The sequence below is a fragment of the Phocoena phocoena genome, chromosome X (genome assembly GCF_963924675.1).
Source record: "Phocoena phocoena chromosome X, mPhoPho1.1, whole genome shotgun sequence".
NCBI lineage: Eukaryota > Metazoa > Chordata > Mammalia > Artiodactyla > Phocoenidae > Phocoena > Phocoena phocoena.
In genome coordinates, this window is record NC_089240.1 from 81,782,512 (window position 1) to 81,790,799 (window position 8,288).

The window sequence follows — 8,288 nt, forward strand, 5'->3', positions numbered from 1 at the left end:
TGTCTTTCTAGCGTTTAGCCACAGTAGACATCTGACCCCTTCATTATGTCTCCTAGTATAGTCATATCAAAGTATTTATATGTTAAGATACATGTTATTTTTTTAAATTAATTTTTATTGGAGTATAGTTGTTTTATGTTGGGTTAGTTTCTTCTGTACAGCAAAATGAATCAGCTATATGTATGCATATATCCCCTCTATTTTGGAGTTCCTTCCCGTTTAGGTCACCACAGAGCACTGAGTAGAGTTCCCTGAGCTATACAGTACAGTAGGCTCTCATTAGTTATCTATTTTGTATGTAGTATCAATAGTGTATATGTGTCAATCCCAATCTCAGAAATATGGAATGCTTCACAAATTTGCATGTCACCCTTGTACAGGGGCCATGCTAATCTTCTCTGTATCATTCCAATTTTAGTATATGTGTTGCTGAAGCGAGTACGACCCCTCTCCTTTAGAGCCCTATATTCTTAAAGTCAAAATTGATATTATTTAGCATTTCTTGGTAAAACCTTTATTTTTTTTCCAGGATATTAAGGTAATTGTCTTCTGAGATGATATTATGTGAGTATCCTCAAATTTTACATGATTGGATGCAGCAAAAGTTAAATCTACTGTACTAGAAAAACCAACAATAGCACTCACAGATGACAGCATAGTTACCCTGTACTTTAGCTACCTTTGATAACTGAGCAACATATTGATTTGATCATTTATCAGTCAATTTTCAAGATAGTAAAAATAAAAAAATCAACCCTACCAAGTCCACATGTCATGTGAATTGTAACACAGAATATCACTTCCAATCTTTGTAATTTTGTAACTGAATAAAAAGTGAAACATATAGTTCATTCATAAGATACTTTGTCTATATGTTGCTAGCATCAAGATGGATGGCAATGTTCCTGCTCATAGAGCAGGCAGCTAAGAACACACAGCTTCAAGGTATCTATTCCGTCCTCACATTGGAACTGGATACTATTCATTTCAATAAGTACATATGCTCTGTGAATAATCAGAAATATCAGTAAGACTGAGTTAGGAAGTATGATTCCTTATTGAGAGGCTAGTGAGGAGAGGGGAAATAATATAATGTGTTGCAATCCTTTTGGGACAGGTGATCCCCAACATTTATTTCTTGTTGTTTTTATAGATCCCTAAGAAACATTCTAGCTGATGCAATGAATAAAGAGAAAGTGGCAAAGGATAGGGACTCAAAGTCACCCAGCATATAGAGTTCTAGAATTCTTGGCTTATAATTTAAATAGGTGTGTATGTGTGTGAATATGTAAGTGTGTTTATGTGTGTGTGTAGTTTGCATGTTTGCCCCCCCTCAAAAAAAAAGGGGAAGAAAAAGGAAAAGAGAAAAAGGGTCTTAGTTACAGTGTATTTGGTTATAGGTCACAGAAGCCCACTAAAATTAGCTTAAGTGAAAAAGGGGAACTTTTTGTAAGAAACACGGTGTCTCAAGGAAACCCATGGTAGAAAAGGTAGTTTCCATCTCATGGGTAGCTGGAAACTGACTGTCAAGAAACTGGGAAGCTTCTCTTTTTTTAGCACCTCTTTTCCAGATCAACTTTCATAATATCAGCAAATACAAAAGCATGGCCTCCTTACAGCTTCTGAATTTCTAATATTCTTGGTTTATCCAAATAGCAGAGGCTGACCCACATCTTTGCATCACAAGTCCATATTCCTAGGAGAAGAATCTGGTTGGCACACCGGAGGTAAATGTTCACCCTCATCTGATCAGCTATGGCTTAGGGGAGGGCCCAGAAGAAAAATCAGCACAGATTAGGTTGAAGGTTTCCACATGTCCAGTCATCTTGGGCTCAGAGGGTGATGCAGTATCGAGTACATGGTACGTATATAGCAGCTAGGGCCCACCCCTGCTGGGGGATTGCAGGAAATGGGGTTGTGAGATTGGCAAATAAACTAAAAAGTGAATATTATAGCTAAAGATAGGGGATAGGAAAGAGGGAAGAGAAATAGAGGAGAAAGAAGCAGAAAAAGGGAGAAATTTAACCATCTAAGTGTTATATAGTCATTTAGGATTTTTTAAAAAATAAATAAATTTATTTATTTATTTATTTATGACTGCATTGGGTCTTCGTTGCTGCGTGCGGGTTTTCTCTAGTTGTGGCAAGTGTGGACTACTCTTCATTATGGTGTGCAGGCTTCAGTAGTTGTGGCATGTAGGCTCAGTGGTTGTGGCTCATGGGCTCTAGAGCACAGGCCTAGTAGTTGTGGCACATGGGCTTAGTTGCTCTGTGGCATCTTCCCGGACCAGGGCTCGAACCCATGTCCCTTGCATTGGCAGGTGGATTCTTAACCACTGTGTCACCAAGGAAGTCCCTGTCATTTGGCTTTGTTATAATACATAGTTCAGGGCAATTGCTATTTCTCATTGCTGTATTATTTATTGTTACTATTCTGTTTACATTATCTTATTGATATGACTTTTTTTTTTTTTAGCGGTAAACGGGCCTCTCCCGTTGCAGAGCACAGGCCCCAGACGCGCAGGCTCAGCGGCCATGGCTCACGGGCCCAGCCGCTCCGCGGCATGTGGGATCCTCCCAGACCGGGGCACGAACCTGTGTCCTTTGTATCGGCAGGCGGACTCTCAACCACTGCGCCACCAGGGAAGCATGATATGACTTTTTAAAACTTCATATCGTGATGATATATTTGTAATTATAATTCAACAGCAGTTTATTACACACATAATATAATTTTCTAACCTAAATAAAACATCTAAATGAAAACCTAAATAGGCCTTTTATATACTCATTAACGTAATATGTAAAAATCAAGACAGTGCCTAGAATTCTATATGCAGTGCCCTACTTTGGTGAGGCACGGTTTATCAATTACCATGCAGTTCCGTTACATTTTTTTAAAGTGTCCATATCCATTAGCTGGAATTAAAATGACATATTTATAAGATTAAATAGTTTTGCATATAGTCCAGTAGCATCTATATTTTACCATGCTGGTGTCTGAAAATGCTTACTTTTCTTTCAAACTCATTACAAGTGTATTTTTAATTAACTAAATTGTTGCATCATCTTTCATTTCTTTTAGCAATATCCTTGGAGAGGTCACTATGAATTTTGACAGTAGGCATTGAATTTTAAGAGCTCTTTCAGTCCTGTGGGGCAAACAATCTGGCCTGATATAGGTCAGGTGACTGTGACATGTGGGAACAGGGACTGTAAGGCTGGCAAAATTTAGATTGGTGGTAGTTACAGAAAAAAAAGTAATAAAAGTTTTAAGGATAAAGGGTTTTTTAAAAATAAGTAAATTTATTTATTTATTTATTTTTGATTGTGTTGGGTCTTCATTGCTGTGCGTGGGCTTTCTCTAGTTGTGGCGAGCGGGGGCTACTCTTTGTTACAGTGTGCAGGCTTCTCATTGCGGTGGCTTCTCGTTGCGGAGCGCGGGCTTCAATAGCTGTTGCGCATGGGCTCAGTAGTTGCGGCTCACGGGCTCTAGAGCACAGGCTCAGTAGTTGTGACACACAGGCTTAGCTGTTCCACGGCATGTGGAATCTTCCTGGACCAGGGCTCGAACCTGTGGCCCCTGCATTGGCAGGCGGATTCTTAACCACTGCACCACCAGGGAAGTCCAGGGATAAAGGTTATACATTATAAAATATATTCAAAGGCAAATGTGAATTGAAAAGAGAGCAGATAGGCAAAAGAAATTCTGGGGGGCTGAAGAAGGTGATGATGAAGGCAGTGATGAAATGATTGCACTGAAACACTCGGCTTTATTCATTAGAACCAGGGTGGTGATGTGGATAAAAGTACTGGGCTGGTAGTTAGGAGACTTGGGTTCTAGTTCAGGGTGAGACATTTCTGGGTGTGCAACTTTGGGCAAGTCACTTATCTTCCCCGAGTCTCAGTTTCCTTTTTGGCAAAATGAAAGGGTAGGAGGAAGTGGACTTTAAGGTACCTGCCCAGACATTTGATCCTATGACCTAAAATGATTCTTAGAACTGTAATTTTCGATTCTGCTAATCCATGCAATTTCGTCCTGTCAGGGGTCGGTATTAACAATTGATATGATCCAATGATATCTATAAAAAGACTGTTTAGTTTGCATATTTCCTTTCTTTTCCCTGAGGTTGCATATCTTTTTCATGCTGCCCTGGCTTCTCCTTGGTGATGAGAAAGGAATTTCATTTGCAGGAAGAAGCTGAGGGAGGCTGGGTGCCTTGTGATGAATGGGAAGTTATGGGGAGGGTAGCAGCCTGGAACACGTTGAGTTCTCTCTTTCTTTTGGTAGTAATGGTGTTAAATCGGGGACTAGCATAATACAAGTTTGACAGTCGTAAGGGACAGAAATACAAAGCAAAGGCGATGGTGTTATCAGGTGGCACCCTCTTCACTTCATCTCAGGCAAGCTTCAGGATCGGAGAAAAGGTTCAAAGTGTGATCCAATTTGTAATTTGGAGATAGAAGAATTCATTTTCTAATAGGAACGCTAAATTATATATATATAAAGAAACTTTTATTAAAACAGTTCTACCACAGTGATTGATTAAGAAGTAGGGCAATTTTCATCATGTAAATTATGTTTTTAAATTAGATTTAAATAACAGTAATACTTTTATTCATGTTATACACCATTTAAAAGAAATAAATAATTTGGTTCTCGCATTTTCACGAGGTGAAATTCTATCACAATCCTTGAGTAATTGAAACTGTGGTGATTTTTAGAGCCATCCAATTATAGGAATTCAGTGCAATTATTTTTCTAATAAAGTTAGTTTTCACTTACATGTGTCTGTCATTTCCTGTTGATATGAGGATGTTTTACAAGTCTTTTTCTCATGAGCTCTGGATATTATTGTACCTGTAGCAGGATATTTATTGACAATGTCAGATAAATGTAGAGCCCATAAAAGAAGGCATGATTATAAATTTTATTATGCCTATTTATTTTTGTTTTTCTGCCAGTATCAATAAACAATTGTGAATACTTTTCTTTAACCTATTGACCGTAGTACATTGAGTGGAAGTCTGGAATTTCACAAATAATTTAATGGAAACGTTAATGCATGTGTATTCAATAGTAATGGAAGAGTAAAGATAGAACGAACTGGACCAGTGCCTCTTAATGTTCTGAGAATTATGTCTTTTTCTGTTTTGACAGGATGAAAGTTGAAGGAATTCAGGTCAGTGTGATCATGAGGCTTTGCCCTCTGTTCACCCTTAACTGTAGTTTTAAGATTGGAGAAAACTGTAAGAGCATCAGGAAAATTTAAAGTTCAGTTAATTATTTAACTGATCCCTGTCCAGACATTTATTCAGTGAGTCCACACATGTCCCAGGCATTGTACTAGGCTTTGGGGATACCAAGTTTAATTGACCCGGTCCCACCTCTCAAGGAGGCCACAGTTCCAGAATTAGACTCTGTATAATACAGGATAGACAAGTTGTACAATGTCTAGAGACTCAGTGTGTGCTCGGGGGTGGGCAATGCAGTGAGTGGAAGAAGGAGGGGTTATAGGAACAACTTGTGACAATTCCCACCTCAGCAAAGTCAGTTTAATAACTCATATCTGTAATTGATAAATGTTGTTTTGGAAAAATAGCTCCTTGCTCCTAGAATCTCCTGCTCCCTTTAAGGAGTTAATTTGCCTCATCTCCCAGGAGTGAGAGATGGACAAAAAGCAGAGTGGAACTTGGAAGCAAAAAGAGAAAGATCAATTTATTTAAGCCTAAAATCATGCTTTTAAACTATGGACCCCTGTATAGAGATATTATGGGTCTAAATATTATTGCACTATATATCTAAAGGTTGGGGTTATTTTTAGTTTAATGACAAAATCTATGTTTTTAAAGGTCAGCCAATGAATTAAACATGTGTGTGGTAGATTTTTGCATTGCTCTACCATTTCAAGGATACAATCCAGTGGAGAAGGCGATGTGCCTGCTGTACAATGAAATCAGGTTGAAATCAGGTTTTGTTATCTAGTAGGCTTTCTTGAAAATTTATGAGGTTGAAAAGGAGAAAAAAGTCAATTCTGTTTTTAGGAGTAAGTGTGGGCAGTAGTTTAACACAATTACAAAACCGTCACCCTCAAAATAAAAACATGCATTTAACCACGGCAAAAATTACAGTTAACAATGTACAGGCTCATTGAAACAATGAGAAACACATTGTTACAGAAACACATTGATCTGTAAATTAAATGCAGCTCTTTGAACTGAAGCCCACTGAGCAGTTGGAGGGGGCTGTGTGAGGAAGACCTGTCTCTTGAGTGTGTAGGGAAGTGGACAAGGAGAGAAGCCTTGACACCCGCAAACCTAAAGAAACCAGAATTGTGGTAAACGCTAGGTTATAAAGGTCTGACAAAAACATGATTATTAGTGACTCGTCTGTTAGTGACCAAGAAAATGAAGAAAGCTCACTTGAACAATATCAGGTGGCTTGAAAATATAGGATAATGTCAGAATAGTTTCAGATATTAACAATATTTTTATTTAATAGCCTTGTTAAAGATCGACGGACATTACATTCAGAGCTGATATCAGTTTTTTGTTTTTTTTTTTAAATTACGATGACCACGAAGAACAAAGATTTGCCAGCTTAGAAACATGATAGCAAGACAAAAACCAAGGCCTAACCTGGACAGGTTTGCAATGAATACCATAGATGGGAATAGAATGCTTGTAGATATTGAGTGGTAAGGAAATAAATAGAGGTAATATCTTCCTCTATCTGGCCCCTGCTAATTCCATTTCTCAACAAAAACAACAGCGAAAACAACCACAGCAATAAAAAGGATTAAGGGATGGCTCATTAAAATATGCAGGAGGGCAACATTGAAATGCAAGAAAAATAAAATCCAAATAGTACATCCCCTGTATAAGAGTATTAGAGAATGTTTGTACAAAAGGCATCACGCCTAAAACAGTGCTTGGAGCAGAGGGTTGGTCTACAATACAAAGTATGGGAACTCAAGGGAGGCTCTTCATTAGCATTTATAAGAACTGTTTGATAAAAGACTGACCGAAGGGATTATCTAGCTCTGGACTATTGCTGGTTTTCAAGGGGTCAGAGGGTGAATTCAGTTAGAAGGAGTGGGCTATTCCCTCAAACAGGCTTTACCTAAAAAGGATTATCAGCAATTTTCACCTCATTTGTGTGAGAGTCACAGCAATGAAGAAATTTCCCCTCATGAAATGTCAAACCTTTTCCAAGCATACTATTTTAATTATCACAGTCTAAGTTTCCCACTAAGAGCAGATCCCTGTCCTCAGAGAGTTAACATTCCAATACGGCCACTTTAAGGAGGAAAACACTGGCTATATTTTGAAGTACCTAAACAGTAGTAGACAAATAGTTTGCAATGGCCAATTCTTTGTGTAAGGGGGTCGGCAACTAAAGCATGGAGTTTCCAGAGCAAACTGGTACTCTTTCTTTGAAGTAAAGTGCTCCTATGTTTAAGGTAAATTACCTCTTCCAGGAAGACCATTTTGCGCTCTAAAGAAGTAATTTAGTTCAAAGGGGAATCAATTCAGTATCATTAAGCTTTTCAGGAGCTACATTTTCTATTATAAGCAAATCCTGGATAAGGTAATTTGCCTCAATTAGATATCACTTTGAATCCAGGAGGGACTATATTTTACTTACCTTACTCATAGTCATCAATTTTCTTCTGATTGCCCAGGTGTGTATGGAAATGTGTTATGTATTATATACAAGATTAATAAAATAAGACGTGCTCCCTTGTTCAAAATAGCATATGTTCGACAGTACCTTAGCACATGTCCCAGTTACTGTTAAACTTGGATTAAGTCCTTGGGATTTACACCCTGGTCTGTTGAGAATATACAAAATGTGGTCCTTCATTAAAAGGAGTTTATAAAGTTTTTATTTTTGACAGGAAGGCACCTGGGGTAGACAACAGAACAGACCTGGTCTAACTTTCATGGATGTGATAAGGACTGACTTTTTAACAACTATGAAAGTGCTTTAAATATTAAGCCTTATGGAACCGCTAATTACATTTATTATTTAAAAGGCATAATGGGAAGAAATAAAGCCAAGAAAAAACATGGGAAAATACCTACAATTAATGCCAAATATCAGGTCTTCCGATGGCTAAAGAGTAAGTGAAAGTTACTGGTAGAAAATCTATTACTGCAGTGACTTAAAATGAGAATACAGGAAATGTGCTGGAGGAAAGTGAAAATCATTCAGATGCCACAATTTAAACATTAGGCAATGACCAGCTGGCCACCTTCTTGCCTCCCTGGTTCATAATCTGTCAA

General features: G+C 38.0%; 1 non-coding gene across 1 annotated transcript; it reads right to left on the reverse strand.

Moving 5' to 3' along the window:
* Positions 1-335: 335 nt before the first annotated feature.
* LOC136143201 (U6 spliceosomal RNA) lies at positions 336-442 on the reverse strand. The gene has a single exon (XR_010657896.1). It is a non-coding gene; the product is annotated as a U6 spliceosomal RNA (small nuclear RNA).
* Between the last annotated feature and the right edge of the window lie 7,846 nt (positions 443-8,288).